Raw genomic sequence first — 18,886 nt, forward strand, 5'->3', positions numbered from 1 at the left:
CAGGGTTTGCTCTGATTTGTCAGTGATACATTTAGTAGATAAGGCATATGGGACATAGAGTCCATAATGGTAATGCTGGCCTGGTCCATATAGGTTACAATAGAGATCAAAATTATTCATAAAATTCCTGAAATTGTCTGGAAGAGACTTCTTATGGATGCTAGGCAACAATGGAAAAAATTCCCTTAACTTAGTGATAGGTAAATTAATTTGTTTTAAAGTATTGTGAATGCAATATGAAGTCTACTTAGGTTTTTGAAACTTTTTTATGAAGATATTAATATCAATTAAAAATCACTGAACACAACCACTGAGATAGAAAGCCCTGTCATCATGATGCTTATACTAATGATAGAGCAAGGTCAGTGATCAACAAGGAAAACACCAACTCATATCTCATAAATGCATTACAATTAAAAGTGTGGATGCTGAGAGTGCCTAGGGGAATGGTTGAAACAACGATGGTTTCAGGAGCTGAGGGTGACCCCAAAATGGGCCTGTTAACTTGAATGGAGTTATGTGCAAATTAGACAAACCATAGGCAGGGTTAAAAGAACGGTATACAATATGAAGCTCTTCTAAAGTTTATCGTGATAGGTATCTCCTTAAGAAAAGTAACTCAATTCTGCATGAACAAAAATAAGTTGTTTAAGGAAATAATAAGAGAGGTAAGAAGATGTTGGTTGGTGATATTGAAGGGAGCCAGGTCAGACCCGCTGCTAAGGTGAGTGGTGATCTACTGTGGAGGGTCACACATTCATTCAACAAATACTTAGTGCCTGTTATTCACAAATCACTTCACTAAAAAAATACTAAACATTGAACAGTATAGAGAATTTCTCCCAGTATAAACAGCTGAGATGCTAATTAAGTTAAAAATCAAATTCAATAGGCAAAATGCAAATAATGACCCTATTCTAAAAGTCACTGGTTATAAGAAGTATTATTATTATTTAGTTATTCAAATGTTATTCTACCAAAATATTATATTGGGTTGATAATTTTAGCATCTGGTCAATGGAAAACAAATTGTAGAGAAGAAGAGAGTTCAGAGTGCATTTCCAAATGGACCTAAATGATCTGTCTACTAAATGCAATGTGGTGAGAAAAATAAAAAACAATAACATTCACAATTACACGTGAGCATCTGAGAACAAATTAAGGTAGTGATAGTGTAAGAAGAATAGATTTTCTATTTGTCAAGTTACTGGTTTGTATTAATAAATGCTCTTGTTATTTGTATCACTTGCCTTGCTATTGCAGTGTATATGTAAAGAGGTGCATTCAAAAGGTAAATCCAGATATAATTGATTGGGCTATCCCAAAGACACAGCTTATGAGCTACTTCATCCAAATGTGTTTTTTTCTTTTCATACTTTTAAATTTTTTGAGAAAATGAGTATTGATTCTAAACTGGTTATTCAATTCTACTTTCAGGTATGTAAAACACAAAAACCTTCAACTTCTTAAATAAAAGACCATTCTCAAAGCCATAATGTTTCTGGTGAAGTTTCTTTGACTCCTGATAAAAAAATCTTCTCTAATATATCCATGCATTATTATATATTTGTGTATTCACTTTGATGAAAGCAAGAAGTAGGAGTCAAATACATATTTCATATATTCTTTTGATTAAAAATTATAAAGGTAATATTAATTTTTTCTTTCTCATATCAAATATATGAAGTAGGAATAACTTCCCATGGACTAGCTAACTAATGAATGAAAATGAGACTGATTCCGGATTTGATCATTGTTCCACTTATTTTATGCTTTGTTAATGTCAGCATCCCTGATCTTCATATATAACAAAAACAGATACTGAGAATTATAATTGTGGAACCCAGGGGTGTAAAGTACACTTTGAAGTTAGCCCTATCATACCATAGATATGAAGAGAGCTAGAAAGTGGTCTCTGGAAGAATAATTACCTTAACCAAGGAGATGCATTGTGTTCAAAACCAATTTTGCTGTAAAGTTAGCTTTTAGTTTTTGTTATCCTTCTGTTCATTTAACATTCTACTCAGAAAGGCAGAATAAATGACAATTATCTTGTTGCTGTATGTGATTCATTACTCCTGAAGGGTCTGTAGCTGTTTTCTTTGGCTAACCTTAGACATAAGCTTGTAGCAAACCACTGGGGAGATTCAGAAGTCTCTTCTGCTGGTGCCAGATGACCTGACTCCATTTCCAGAGCAAGAGGGTGTCAGCTGGGTTATCCTCAATACCTTCAGGGTTATTTCTTCATTGTGTGTGTGTGTGTGTGTGTGTGTGTGTGTGTGTGTGTGTGTGTGTGTGTGTGTGTGTGTATGGTACATAGTGTGCCTGGGTATATGTTTGTATGTGCAGATATGCAGATATGTGTGCATATTCCTCATATTCCTGTGGAAGCTAGAGGTCAACCTCAGCTTTGTTCCTCATCTGCTGAGGAAAGAAACAAGATACAGATAAGTGAGTATAATTTTCTTTCATAGTAAGGGTCAAATGTGATGGTAATCAGAGATATTAATGAGCCAAATTAGATTGATTACTGTCTCAATTAAAAAATGACAACAACCAGGTGTTATATGCACTTATAGAAGTTAAACCTAGGTACACTGAGAATGAAAGGGTCACTTGAACCCTGGAGTTTTAATCCAGTTTAGGCAACACAGTGAGAGCTAGTTAAACACACACACGCAAAAATAAATTAATTTGACAATAACTTTCTTATATGTGCAGAACACATTACTCTGTAATCACTCAATGCATTTTTAATATGAAGGATTACAACTTCTCAGTGATAAACTTTTGATAACATAGATAATTCTAGCCATTATTCAAAGATTGACTCTGTTTACAGGCTCGTTTTTTTGTTTGTTTGTTCCATCCTAATACACTTATTACAATACCTGACAACCCCTAACTTCAAGTATGCTTTATCCCATGATTCCCCAGGCATCTGTGAATTTATTCATTTCCAAGTTACTCTCACTCTGCAGTAGTTACAGTCTTCAATGCCTAGTAACTAAAGGAATACATCTATTAAAACGAAATGAATGGTAAAATGAAGGAGTGAATGAATGAGTGTTGCCAATTGTCAACTTGGCATGCTGTACTTATAATATTTCAATATGTGAAGATTCAGTTTTTGGTTTTTAGTTCTTAATAGAATGTGACATACTTCCAAATCATAAAAGAAAAATACTTATTTTGATAGCCTGTAACTCTACAGTGTTCATTCATTGTGGGCGGAAGCTTAATAATTTTTACTACTATAATATCCATTATTTCGGTAAAATATTGACAAATTGGTCTATAATTTGTTTATAAAACTAAGCTAAAGCTTAACAATTAATAAAGGTATTTAATGAAACAGTTCTCCAACAACACAACACTTGAAACATATTCTAAATATCTAATATTCCTCCCTAAGTGACAAGATTATATGATTGCATTCCTGTAATATGAAGAATATTGAGAGGTGAAAGATGCCTCAAGGGTTACTGATACACTGGAAATCAAAGAACCTGGAGAACTTGGCAAATCCCTCTGATTTCCTTGTAGTAATGAATTGGAGCAATCTTGTCTCTTTTTACAAACTCATATTGCATTTGTACACATGATTATTTCAAAATAGCTAAAGGAGTAAGGAATGAACAAAGTATTTGAAAGCATTAAAAGTAAGGTTAGAAGAGAGCTATTGTGGTAATTATCTGACATTAATGGAAGATGCTTATTACAGGACAGTTATATGCAATTATGTTGTAAAAAATCTATGATTCAAATTATTTCACAGCAACTTAAGAAACCATATATTGATGCTATATTCTGTATTATAATTAGATTACATTATTAGTGAACATTTAAATCCTATTCCCCATGAGGGCGAGTTGAAATACAAATATCACTTATTTTGTCTATAGGTTTTGATAATTATTCTAAGATAGTAAATTCAAATTAAAAATGTAAACACTTTCAGTGAAAAAATATCTATCAATCATGAAATTGAGTGTGCATACTCTCTGTTGTATTAAATACCTGGGGTGGTTATAGGATAAAATTTCTGCCTTAAGCACATGTAAACTTCTAAGTTTATATGTAAATTAAGAACACAATTAAATTGAATTCCATGTGCATGGTTTCAAAGAAAACTATACCACAATGAATTTTGAGATAAAATCTCAGATTTAATTTATATACTGAATTCCTCTTCTCATCAAGGCTAACATATTGACTAAAAGCTATTAGGCTACTTTTCAATTTGTTTGATTGATCATTGGTTACAATAAAACTACTACTTACTAATCAAGTAATTCTAGCAATGAATAACTAACTGATTGTTGGCAAATTTAATTTATATACCTTTCAAACAAACATATAGTTTATGTCAAAATGTAATATTTCATATTTTATATTCAAGATTACTTTTCAGAGAGCTAACACAATTAATAGTATCCTCAAAATGAGAACACAAGTCCTGTTTAAATATTAACCATAAGAATGAAAATGGTGGCCAGTAAAATAAGAAAATAAAAAGATAAAGTTTCCAGAGGGAAAGTCATTATGTTTACAAAATGCATTGCTAAATGATTCACTGCAATAATAGCAAAATTACTTCATAATGTGTAAAGGGCTTGATATTCTTGTAAAGTTTAAAAACCTGAAAAATAAATAATGTCTCATCACATTGAGTTGTTTCTCCTTAGAATTCCACAAAAAAATGATTTACAGAGACCAGATGGCACAGTTAATTGCTAACCCAATTCCCAAACTACTACAATCTTTTGTTTTCATTCCCAGTAGCTTCAAGACCCACAAGCACCCTAACAGATGAATTTACTCCATGTTCTCTCTTATCACAATGAGTTGTCACTCTGGAAATTGCAAAAAAAAAAAAAGTTTAAAAATCTAACCATGGACTCTTACCAGACTTCATTGTTGGCTTGCTGGATTCACATAAAAAGGTAACAGCAAATAATGCTATGTGCTAAGTCACTCCACTCATTGAGGTTTCTGTACCACATTCCTTAGCCAAATAACCTAGGCAAATATCCGTTACCAGCAAAGTGTGCATTTTCTTTAGCAACTATCTTGGTATGATTTAGAAGCACACATCAAATTTAAATTATAGTAAACAAAAACTGTTCATTTGCTATAAGTTATACCACTTAGAAAATTAATTGAAGAAAGAGGAAGGCATTCGCATTCATTTTAAAATAGGCTTGTAATTCAGTGTGACTTGTAGACATGCTACACAGCCATCTGAGCCAATTCTACAGCTCCCTCTCTCTTCAGTTTTCACATGACTGAGGTCAAGTTATAACATCTCACTGAGATTTGTGAGACTTGAGTGAAAATATTATTTATTTAAAATAATAGTATTTGCTTATACTATTAGCACCTAAAGTACTAGCACTCTCCTCTTACTGCCATCACTGCTCAAGGTCCTCACAATTATTACAGCCGCAGCTACGTGGCCTTACCCTCAAATGCGGTTCCACCTCACACAGCAAGATCTTGCTTTTCTTTCTCTTCATTTTCAATGGCAATCTGAGAAAATTGTTTTGCAAGCCTGTATATTCATGTGTGTATATATGCGTGTGGAGGCCTAAAATTGTATTGGGTGTTTTCCATGGTGGCTTTCAACTTTATTTATTGATGCATAGTCTTTCCCTGAACTTTGAATTAACCAGGCTAACTTGTTTCTCTTTGGGAGGATCCCTGTATATCTTCCCTTTGAGTGCTGTGATTATAGGTAGCCAGCATATCCATGTGCCCTTTGTGCAGGTTTTAAGAATCACAGCTCCTGTGTTTATATATTTTCTCGACTAAGCCATGCTCTTACTCCAAAGAGGAGAATTTTCTAAGCCATTATATGGTATTTCAAAAATAGCTGCTTCTGTATTTTGCAAGGAATTTGTTCATGTAAAATTAAGTTGTTTGTTATGTCTTACTACCATTTTTAATGCTTTTAAACCAATTTCCACCCTCCCAACCCTTGGCAAAATTAAGGATTTCTGAAGCTGCCTGTCCCAATATTTCTCTCTATCTATGGAAAAAAAGTCTCTTCCATATTTCTTCTCTGACATATAAAACTATTCAGTTTGTAAGCAAAACAAAGAAACTAGAAAAAACTAGAACCAATTACAAATTAATCTTCTCGTTTTAGAGTTTATCTCAAGAGGAGAAAGGTATAAAAGGGTGTTTTTACAGGGTACTGAACTAAAAATGAGGCACCCTTTATCTGTTTAGCAACAGGCATGAAGTTTCAGTGTTTCACAGATGAAGGATAAAGTGGAGATATGTTAATAATGGTTATTTAATAGACTCCATGTTGCAATTAAATTCACAATTACATTCATAGATAAATGACACACTTGGCAGGCAGCCAATCTTCCTTCCTGTTTTAAATTGTGTGTAGTTGTTAATCTTTTATGACTTAAAATAATACACATTTAAGCAGTGTCTTTTAGGAAGCTGTCTATAATAACATGAAATATTACGGCCCTCTGGGAAAAGTCATGATTTATATGAGGTTCAGGTATTACAGAACATGGAACAGGTTTAGGTGTTGTAGGACTAACATACTGGAGAACATTAAGTCATCTGCTTGCATCTTCATTTATGTTTTAATATGGTAATCTGGTGCTACTGCCCTATTTTCATCACCCCCTATTGCTCCCTTTCTAAAGGAAAGATCAAATGTCATGAGTTTCTCTGCTGATAAAATGGGTTTGTTGCCTACATTTTTTCATTCCTGCAACAACACTCAATCATCAAACAGATACTCTGCACAACATATTTGTGAAAATTCCAAAGGGGAGTACAAAGAATTGTAAATAATTCAGTGTGAAGACAAGGGACAGGTACTGATATAGAATACAGTCTAATTTATAAAGAAACATGGCAACAGAGATTCTGCCCATACGGATTGGTTTTATTTACTTTTTGTTACTTAAATCAGTTTTATTTGCTAAGCCAAACATGGTGGGACAAACTTTTAATCCCAATACATGGGTGGCAAGATCGACACAGTGAGATATACTGCAAGTTTGAGGCCAACCTGGGCTATGTAGTGAGTACCAAGTGAGCTATGCAGAAAGACCCTGCCTAAAAGAACCAAAAAATAGAAAATACTATTTTTCCACTACAATTTGTCTTTTGGGATTCAAGACAGACCAGTTAACCAAGGATAAAAGTGAACCAGTGTAAGTAATTGATAGCAGCCACAATGCTTCAGTGTGCACAACCGTAGTTTGTACAACAGCTTCAGCGGCTGTCTTGACAGGGACAGGCAGAATGAATGGTTTCAAACATATCCCGCCCAGTTCGGATGGGGGTATAAACAGGCAAACTGTTGCCTCAAAATACACATTACTCCAACACTGGTGTAATAGCACTACATTGCCTTAAAATAATGCAGAAAACAAGAGTGTAAATTGGACTGGTCTCAAACGGAAATCATAGAACTCTGCCAAAAAAAAAAAAAAAAGCCGCTGGCTGAACAGCCTACAGTCAGTAATACTCCATTGCTAGGAGAAGGCAACATTGCATTGCCTTCAAACTATAAAAACTAATTAAAACCCTGCACAGGGGATGATGCTGATGAACTTGCTTATCAAGCATGTGTCTCTGAGAAGAGCCAGTACAAGCTCAGTCACTTAACACTGACAGTCAGTAAGCTCTGCTTGGGAAAGGGGAGAAGTAGTTTGCAGCTAAGCGAGTGGTCACGAGGAGCACTGGAGTCTCTCTCTATCCACTGTAACTGAGGACAATCAAACAGACCTCGAAATAGCAGGGGTGGATTCCATGCCTGTAAAGCGCTAAACCCTTCCTTAGTCCTCACTCTTGCATGCTAGCTGAGAGAAGAGACTATTAAAAGATCTGTCATACAAATAAATAACATCTAACTAGCTTGATAATCCTTTGATTAAGCCTTAATTTCCCTTGTTCCTCACACAGTAATTCAAATTACTCTGTATTATTTGTTCCTTTTCACACTACTTTAGAACTGGCATTGAATATTCTCAGTAGGTTACCTGGGAAGTTTATTTTTATCTGACATCAGGCCCATGGCACGAATAGTAGCAAGGCTGCCAGATATCTACATCTGTAACTATATCTATATCCATACCTATATCTATCCAATCATTTTTTCTATATCATTTATCTGTGTCTATCCATACATTCTATCACAAAACTCTCTTAAGGTCGTGGTTCTCAACCTTCCTAATGCTGTGACCCTTTAACACAGTCCTTCATGATGTGGTGACCCCCAACAATAGAATTATTTTTGTTGCTACTTCGTAACTGTAATTTTGCTACTAGGGAATTATAATGTAAAAGTTTGTATTTTCCTATGGTCTTAGGTGACCCCTGTGAAAGGGTCATTTGACCCCCCCAAAGTGATTGTGACTCCAAGGTTGAGAATCACCACCTTAAAGCAAGGAAGAACCTGTTGAAACAGGTGACTCTTTTCAAAGTCTAGAAGATACAGCTCTGAGAGGGTTTTCTTTCTATGTTACAGATGGGAAATACTAAGGGGAAAGAAACCTTCGTAAATCCTAGTCTGCCCATTATGAGGAAGATGACCAGACAATAGCAGAAGCACCAATGCAACTGTACCAGCTAAGGACTCTTGTCTATTTCACTGTGTGAACCTAGTCACGTATAGTGACCCAAATCTTCAATGGATCCAGATATGACAATCTAATTTAAAACAGAAAGTCATTTTCTTGCTGCTATGAAAAATCCAGGGATTACACAGCCTCATAATTAAGTGTGAACACTCTCCCGTCCTTCCTCTCATTTTAGTCTCCCTCTGTCTGTTGACTGCATTTTAGTGATGGATGCATTGAACCAGTCTTTGTTAATTCTGAGCTTTCTGTCTCTAGAGGGAACAACAATAACTCTTCAAGAAATCTTTACAGAGGCCTATTTACAGAACTTGGAAACCTGTCATAGTTTTAAATAACAAAATTATTTCTTCAGATGAATAAGGAGAAATGCTTTGGGATACACATATTATTTTTTCATTGAAATAAATAGAGTAAATCCAGAATTCATTTCACAAAATACCACATTCCTTATTAGGTATACAGTAGGGAGGATTTGGAGGCAAATTGTTTTCAAATGCATATACAAGGCAGTTTTAAAAGAAAGTACTTGCCAAGGGGAAACTGATAATAATGGGATCGTTAAACCAAAAAGATAAAAACGTAAAGAAGTAGAGAGTGGAGGAACTGGTTCTAAGGAAGCAAGAACTTCCTGAGCCACATCAGCTGCAGTTTTCCGGCTCAAGTGTAGGTGCCTGATCTGAGCCATATCTCACAGAACTGCCATTCTATTATATAGGTCAGATACTCAGATACTCAGAGAACAAGTAACTTGCATCCTATATTCATGGGGATTAATTTTAAATAGTTCATTCTTTTGTGGCAATTCTTCTACTGATTTCCAGAACTATTATTCAGTTTTATAGGTGAGATACTCAGATACTCAGAGATACTCAGAGAACAATTTGCATTCTATATTAATGGGGATAAATTTTAAATGGTTCATTCTTTTGTGACAATTATTCTACTAATTTCTTTCCACTCCTACTTAGTCCATGGTGTTGGGTGGGAGGGATGAGTTCTCTTCTGAAATCTTTTTGCCTTTCACTCTCTAGATTTAGAGTTATTAATAACTTGTGTATTTTAGCTAAGTGAGGAATCCCAGGTCCTCATCTTTGTTTCATCGTAGATTAGGAAGCTCTCTGTTTTAGATTCCAGAAAGTCAGAAAAAGAATTTAGGATTTCTCCTGTTAAATGAGTGGGAAATAAAAGTAGAATGAATTATATAGACATGAGACTTAATACGATTTAGTGACCTAAACTACAGTGAATGGAGCCAGGATCGTATCGGGAAGCTTTCACTTTTGGATAAATTGTGTATCTTTAAATGTGTCTGAATATTTTCCACTCTTGACATTGTGATTTGTTACTTCACTGCTATTGTTAGTAGTATTATTTGAGGCAGCCTAATTGGAATTTCTCTTTCAGTTTTGAGACATAATACATTTTATTCACACAAAAAACCTAATAATTATTATTTCACTGTGGATTTCACCTTATTTTTTAAAAAATAAACACATTCATCAATTGATGCACTGAGCACCAATTACTCTGGAGTGATACAGAAGGAAGACGTTCTAGGCTGTTGCACTGTTGTGACTAAATAATGACAACTTCAAAAGAGCTAGGAGAAAAAATTTCTAAAAATTTTAAACACAAAGAAATGATGAATGTTTGAGGAGGAGGAGTGATTACACTTACTTGGAAATTATATGATGTATGCATGTCTGTAAACATAGTACATTATAAGTTTGTACAGTTTTATCCATCAGTTATAAATTTTAAATACCAAATCATGAAATCTGGATTTGATAATTGGTATATAAATCATTGTATTATAAAATTATCATTCAATATGTGAAGGCATTCTTTTATATCCTCTTTCTCCCATCAGCTATAATGAGTTAATATTGTAAACATTACTTGGTACATGCAGTATAATTTTACACTATCACAGAATCACATTTCAAGTATGTACAGCCACACAGTGCACTTTATTACCATAATCTTTCATAAAGACAATTACTTAACACTAATAAAACATAAGCTGAACTACAACCCTAAGTATTGATCACATTTTATTTCCTTTTCAATAGTGACAGGAACTGAATTTTTTCTGAGTATTTGTCTGTTTCTGATGGCTGGAAATATACTTTACATAAAGACCATCTGATCTTCATAGTGTAGATATCTACACAGTAATATTTTGTTTATTGCTATTATCTTTTGAATCTAACATTTCCCTACAACTCAGAGACAATAAAACTGCATTATAAGTGTTTATTATGCATAATTTGTGATCCTTCGGCAACATTAAAATTGTATATTATATCTCAGATGCATAACATGGAAAATCTAGAATATGTATAATGACCAACTTGATCTGCTATGCTGTTAGTCGGCGTGTTTTCTTCTCTTTATCAGAAATCTACTTGTAGTAATCTATTGGTATGTATTCAATAATAAAGGAATCAACACTTAGAATGCTACAATATGAAGTGCACTTTTTGTGTCTGTCAATAAATTCCACAGTGATCCCTTTATTAATCTAGTATTACAGAGGAAGAAATACAAAATTAACAAAAAAAGAGATTTGACAAGATGTGTTTCAGGTGAGTATGAGGGTCTGGATTTGAGCACATGAGGTGTACTTTAATGCCAACTTTGGGACATTATCTGGCTCTTCAAATAATGTAAATAGGAGAAAATCAAATAAACAAAAGTCACCCAGAAGAAGAAAGAATCATGCCACTGGAGGAGAGATGGCTCAGAGGTTAAGTTCACTGGCTGCTCTTCCAAAGGTCCTGAGTTTAATTCCCAGCACCCACATGGTGACTCACAATAATCTACAATGATCGGGCGCCCTCTTCTGATGTGTTTGTATATAATAAATAAGTAAATCTTGAAAATAAATTATTAGCAGATATAATTTAGCACATTTTAGCTGTGCTGGTTTTACAGCTTAGTCTTGTACATGTTACTTAAATCTGGATGTCAGTGATACCTCTACCATGTGTGAACTTAAACTGTGATGACGGTGTATAGTGCTTGGATTTTTGAATATCACTTGCCACATCACATGTATATATAATGTAAGGCCCACTAGCACTGTAGCAATGACTTCCTAAACTTTGTCCTTCTTCATTGCAAACAGACACACTGATTTTATCAATATTTTTCAATTTCCCCAGTCCAATTCCATAACAAAAGGTATTGCCACTTCCCCATTACATTTGTATTTAAATCTTTGAAAGATTTCACATTAAGCATCAGCTCTACGTGATTAGACAATTGTCCTACATTTTGTCATCGAAATATATCCATTTACTTCCTGATGAGTTCCAATCTTGATTTATCAGCTTTTTAGTCTGATAATCTCAAATTCACAGTCAGAGTCATGGCCTTGTTCATTTTATCTTTCATTCATGTACAACCAAAGTTACCAGTATGTATTCATCAGCATTTATCCAAATGTCTCATTGATCCTTCAATTTCCTCAGATGCACATTATCTCAGTTAGAAAAACAGATCTGCTACCAATCCCAGAGATCTAGCAAAAGTTCCAATCTAAGTCTGCTACCCTCGTGTGTGTGTGTGTGTGTGCGTGTGAGAGAGAGAGAGAGAGACAGAGAGACAGAGAGACAGAGAGACAGAGAGAGAGAGAGAGAGAGAGAGAGAGAGAGAGAGAGATTTGAACAAACATTTGAATTGTATATTTCCAGTCTTGTGACAAGGATGATCATACATATTTTGCAAGGTATTTCAGGAGCCCAACAGAGAAAAAATGATCAAAACAAACTAATGGAGAGGAGACTTTTTTGTAAGGCTTTGATTTTGTAAGACATTGCTTCAATACCATTGTAATTTTGTGTATCATTCAGTCTAATTTGACAAAGCCACACCAAAATGATGACTCAGGGTACATTTGAAGTTCTAAATTTTGCTTAGGTTTTACTTTTATTATTCTAACTGTACTATCATTATCTAATAAGTTTCTACTTCAAAAAGAGAAAAGAAAGAAAGGAGAGGAGAATATGTACATAGATTATTTAATAATTTTAATAACTGTATCTGTGATAGGTTCTGGTTACTTACTTCATGCTGACCCTGAGCTCATGTTACTCTTGTATTTACCCATGATTTCTAGCTTTATAAACATGAGCGACCATGCTACATGTTCATTTTAACAATATTAGGAAGGAAGTTTTATAAACAAATTGAGTTTCCAAAATATAGGAAATCAAAGGTTTAAAACCTGATTTGTGTGACCTGCCAGTGTGTTTTCGGAATTAATTCTTAGTAAGCTACTGAGTAAATTGGTTTCATTTTTATGCTATCATTTATTCATTCTAACTAGTAACAAAGACTAATAAATTTTGACTTAATTTTTTTTCTTTACAGGTCTTCTGAGGACAATGAGAAGGCTTACTTATGCTTCTAAAACAGAATAAAATCTACTGTATTTTGGGATAAGCATCTTACAATCATCACTGAGCAATTTGAAACTTCCAAAGCATACTATGAAATATACATTGGTGTAATTCTCTGAAGATTTTTTATTTTAGCAGCATAATAGTTATCTCATCATTATTCATAATTGCTCCAATAATATGAATATAATAAGCAAACAGAAAGTGACAGATGTGCTGGGAAATGCTGGCAATAAATTAAATGTATCTAGCAGATATTTATAAACCATTTCATTTGAACACAAAAGAATATACCTTCTCAACAGCTTATGGAACTTTCTCCAAAACTGGCCACATACATGAGCACAAAGCATGTTTCAAGATTCATAAGAATACTGAAATAACACCATGCCCTCTCTTACTACTATGAGTTAAAGCTGAATATCAGAAACTACAGAAAGCACACAAACTACTCAAAACTGAATAACTAACAATTGAATGAAAAATGTATCAAGACAGGTATTAAGAAACAATTTTATCTATACAATAAAAACTTTAAGGCACTGAAGAAAGAAACTGAAGAAGATATCAGAAGATGGAAAGATCTCTCATGCTTTTGGATCAGTAGGATTAGTATAGTGAAAATGGTCATCATACCCAAAAGCATGCTACAGATCCCAAAAAGGCTCCATCAATATTCCAACACAATTCTTCAAAGAAATTTGAAGAACAATTTTCAGATTTATATGGAAGCAAAAATATTGCAGGAGAGCTAGAACAATCATGAATAATGAACAAATTGCTGGGGATAGCATTATCCTCAAACTCAAGTCCCACAACAAATCTATAGTAATAAAATCAGCATTGTATTGACATAAACAGACACATGGACCAATGAAATCAAATTGCAAACCTAGTCATAAATCCACACACCCACAGACACCTGATTTTTGACAATGAATTTTGAAATACACACTGGAAAAAAAGATAGCATCCTCAAGAAATAGTGCTGGTCATACTGAATATCAGCATGCAGAAGATGAATACAGATCGGCCTTCATGTTGATCATAATTCAACATAAGGCAAGATACCCTGAATCTGACAGAAGAGAAAGTTGGGAGTAGTTTTGAATCATCGTCACAGAAGAAGGCTTTTTGAACTGAGCACCAACAGCACATGGCCACTAAGATCAATAATTAATAAATGGGACCTCATGCAACTAAAAAGCTGTACAGCAAAGGACACCATCTCTTCAAATAAAATAACAGGCTTCAGAATGGGGAAAGTGCTTTACCAATCCCTTATCTAATAGCAAGCTAATATCTAAAATGTATAAAAACAAAAACCCTTGACATAAATAACTCAATTATAAAATGGGGTACAAAATTAAACAGGGAGTACATATTTGATAAAATAAAAAAATGGATGAAAAACAAGGGAATGTTTAACATTCTTAATCACCAGGAAAATACAAATCAAAAATACTCTGAGATTTTATCTTACACCTGTCAGAATGGTCAAGATCAAAAAACACATGACAGTTTATAGTGATGAGGATGTAGGGCTAACAAACACTCGCTGCTGGTGGGAGTGCAAAATTGTACAACCACTACTATGGAAATCAGTGAAGCTGTTTCTCTGGAAGCTGAAGATAGAACTACCTAAATATGCAGCTATACTACTCTTGTAATATGCTAGAATGCTAAGTCCTACCACAGAGACATTTACTAAACCAAGTTCACTGCTGTTCTATTTCTAACAGAACAGAAATTGGACACAGCATAGATGTCCATCAACAGAAGAATGGATCATGAAAATGTGGTACATTTCCATGATGAAATACTACTCAGCTGTTAGGAGAAATCCTGAAATTCATAGGTAACTGGGTGTATCTAGAAAAAAATTATCCTGAGTGAGGCAAGCTAAACCCAAAAAGATAAATATTGTTTGTATTTTTTATATATGGATGTTAGGTTTTAAACTTTAGGTAGATGATGGGGGAAGTCCTTCTGTGTATATGCTGATGAACAAAGCACTGTTGGCCAATAGGGAAGCAAGATAGGTGGGACTAGGAGTCGCAGAGGCTTCTGGGAATGGTAGTGAAGACAGTCATCACCATGTGATCGCATAGAGAGGACACATGAGGCTGTGTCCTTGGTAAGATAAGACCTTATAAAAATATACATTGGTAATTATAGGCTAATAATTAAGTCCGAGCAAGAAACTATAGCAAATGCCAATAGCCTCATAATTAACATAGTGTCTTGTGTGTTATTTGAGAGCTGAACAGCAGCGGGACCCAAGTGGCTGGTGGGAAGACTACACATTACAGACAGGTATATGACTAAATAACTACAGAGTTTGGTATAATATAAGTAACTAAGGCAAAGGAAAGGATCCTCTAAGGAAACAGAGATAGAGTATATAGTTGGAGCTAAACAGGGGTGGGAAAGACTGGAATGAGAGGATTAAATGGAGACAGTGAGGGGAACAGTGTAAAGAGGTTTTTTGGGGAGGGATATTAAGCATGAATACCATTTGAGGGTCAAACAGAAACCTAGAATGGAAGCATCTTAAGATATATACATATCTGAAAGAAATCCAAATAATCCAAATAAATTACCAGATAAAAGGGGAGACAAAGCCCCAACTAGATATACCTCACCACCAAATGGAATCTACAATGTAAGAAATGGGTTCCATCTAATTGAGCTGTGGCTCAAATGGTCCCATGGAAATCTTCAAGTAACCTAGGCTATTGCCAAATCTATTAGTTAGGGAGCCAAGCACATATCTCATTGAACAGGGAGAAGCCAAGCTGGGGGAAAGCCTACAGTCCTACTGACTATAGTCAGTGTACTAACCAGTTGGTTGCCAGAACACCAAACCAGCTACAAACACTTCAATCTGCAGTGGTAATATGCATGCAAGATATGCTAGTACATTAGTGGCACAAATGTTGTGAGAGTAATCAAACAAAATCTGATTAGATATAAGGCCCATTCTATGAGACAGAATCCATTCCTGATACTGTTTGCATGGCGAAGAATCTAAGACTAAATTGTACAAGGGCATAGGTGAAAATCAAATACTACAGTGCTGTTAAAGGAATGTAACAATAAAATGTCTCCTAATGACATTCTGCTGTCCTTATAAACCAGATCATATTCAGACATAGCCAGAAAAGCTTTTGCCTGCAGTAGATGGAAAAATGCAGAGTGTAGGACCTTGAAACACTCAGTCTTAAGTGAATTACCTTCATCAAATCTTCCCTCAGAGTTCAGGGGATGATACACATGAGGAGGAATGATGGGAGATGTCATTCTGTAAATATGTCTCTCTTATTGGTTGTTGAATAAAACACTGTTGGCCAATAGGGAAGCAAGATAGGTGGGACTAGGGGTCGAGGAGAACTCTGGGAAACAGAGGCACAGTCAGTTACCATGTAGGATGCGGGAGAAGTAGCATGCTGGGATCCTTCCTCCAGTAAAAGACATGGAAATACTTAGATTAGCAATTATGGGTTAAATACTTAAGTCAGAGCTAGACAATAAGAAGCCAAGCAAATGGCCAACAGCTTCATAATTAATATAGTGACCTGTGTGTTATTTGAGGGTTTAGACAGCTCGGCAGGGCCCAGGCGGCTGGGGGAAAGACTATTTGTTACAGAGGAAGAAAGATTTTTGAAGCCTGAAGGGATTGTTGATACCAAGAAAATCATGTCTTCTAGACACAATAAGATTGGTGCACCTATGAACTCACAGATACTGTGGCACCATGCACATGGCTGCCATGAGTTTGGGCCAGATGGAGTCCAGCACTGAGAGGCGGCTTGGAAACTAATTCCTATCATCATGAAGAAGGTGTATCTAACTAACAATAGCTTACAAAGGAAAACATAGTTTCTTAAAGGGATTCTCATTGGCTGTACAAACCACTCTTAAGGGCAGGTCACTTGCCCAGCAATAAATGGCCAACAAAAATAAACACATAGATACATTTGGAGAATTTTGTATGACATTGCTTGTTTTTTAAACTTGTTGTATTTGTGTATGTACGTGTGTGTGTGTGTGTGTGTGTGTTTCTTGTGCTTCTTCCTAGTTTCTTTTTTTTTTTGTTAGTTTATTTTTTTTGTTTCTCTGCCTTTGTTTTGCTTCGTTGTGGAGTTGGAAGGGTGGGAGTTGATAAGGATCTGGGATGAGATGAGAGAAGGAAAACCATGATCAAAATATATTGTATGAAAATTATTTTCATTAAAAAATAAATTTTAAAAAGTCTTTAAAGTCTGTTGGGGAAGTCCTATGTATATGCCCATAAAGCACTGCTGGCCAGTAGGAATCTAGATAGGTGGGACTAGGAGTCCAGGAGGACTCTGGGAAGGAGAAACATAGAGAGTCAAGATGTAATGCCATGGGGTAGGAAGCCCGGAAACTTCTCTGGTAAGAGAAATACTTAGATTAACAATTACGGGGTAATTACTTAAGTCAGAGCTAGCCAGTAAGAAGCAAGCAAGGCCAACAGCTTCATAATTAATATAGCCTCCTGTGTGTTTATTTGGGACTCTAGAACCAGGCTGGTGGGAAGGCTTCTCTCAAGGAAAAAGCTTCCCTTTACAAAAGTCCAAAGAAGGGATCATAATAAAATGAGAGGATTAGCTTTTTACTCAAGGCTTTTTTAGGTCAGAGCTTAATGCCCATTGAATTGGAATATAAGCTATAGAAGAATAGTTTATTGAAGCCAGATATAATCTACTATTGTATATTTTCCATAAACTTAGAAAAATAAATGATGTAAAAGTGAAACAAATTACCTTGACATGTTATTGACTCAAGTAAAAGCCATATTGTATGGAATAATCATTTTGTACACTGTAAAGATGTGTCTGTTTTACATCATCTGCCAAAGGCACCTTCTGATTGGTTTAATAAAGAGATACATGGCCAAGAGCTAAGTAGGAGAAGTTAGGCAGGACTTCAGGGGGAGAGAGGAACTCACGGGAAGAATCTGAGAGGCAACGGATTCACTAGTGAGATGTGGAGGGAGTCAGACGTACAGTACAGAGGACAGGTAACAAGCCACGTAGAAGAACATAGGCTTATAAAGATGGGTTAATTTAAGTTACAGAAACTATCTGGGAATATGTCTAAGCTAAGGCTGAACTTTCATGATTAATAAGAAGTCTCCATGTCATTATTTGGGAGCTGGTTGTCCAAAGAATGTCCTGGTACATCATATAGTTATTAGAATTATAATCCTAGGATAACTTCTAAGGGATAAACTTTAAGTTGTATTACAATTTAATCACAGTAGCTATAGAGGTGAAGAACCAGGGAAAAAGTGTGCTACATTTGCCAAATCAAAGCGTACCAACCCTGGTCTCAGTACTAAATGTTGAGGTTCATGCACATGTCTGTGTGCTCTGAGCTTTCCTACTTGCAGACATTTTCTCTTCTTCAGCCTGGATGACTCTGCTAAGAAATCCAGGTAAGTTCCTTATACCTAGCCTGAAGTTCACAAAGACAGAGTATGACAAGGAGAATCTTCTTGCTTCTTTTCGGGCTACTAAAATAATGAAGCTAGGGTTATAAATGTTACTTAAGGAAAAATATCCTTAGCCACAAGGCACTGAATACAAAACTGGAATTACAAACAATGTCAGTATAAATGAACCAAAAGTTTTACTTTGACCACCTGTACAATTGATTTCTAATTACAACAAAATACAAAATGACCAGAAGAAATTGAATCTTGGGATTGAAAATAATGTTTGTATTCTCTAGTGTTAGTAGTTGTCACACAAGTTAGTGACAAATGGACAAGTGGATTAATTTAATTCTAGGTGAAAGTGGATCACGAACTTCAAGACTGCACAAGAACCA

At 35.1% G+C, this 18,886-nt stretch overlaps 1 protein-coding gene and 1 long non-coding RNA gene across 2 annotated transcripts in view; one reads left to right on the forward strand and one right to left on the reverse strand.

Annotated features, from left to right (window-relative positions):
- LOC121144482 overlaps window positions 1–14,281 on the forward strand; it is a 35,548-nt gene extending 21,267 nt beyond the window's left edge. The window contains exon 2 of the long non-coding RNA XR_005881853.1: window positions 12,999–14,281. This is a non-coding gene — a long non-coding RNA (uncharacterized LOC121144482). The remainder of the gene's footprint in view (window positions 1–12,998) is intronic.
- Trdn (triadin) overlaps window positions 1–18,886 on the reverse strand; it is a 372,838-nt gene that overhangs the window by 211,587 nt on the left and 142,365 nt on the right. The window lies entirely within an intron of this gene.

Source organism: Mesocricetus auratus, unplaced genomic scaffold (genome assembly GCF_017639785.1).
Source record: "Mesocricetus auratus isolate SY011 unplaced genomic scaffold, BCM_Maur_2.0 Super-Scaffold_100018, whole genome shotgun sequence".
NCBI classification, from domain to species: Eukaryota; Metazoa; Chordata; class Mammalia; order Rodentia; family Cricetidae; genus Mesocricetus; species Mesocricetus auratus.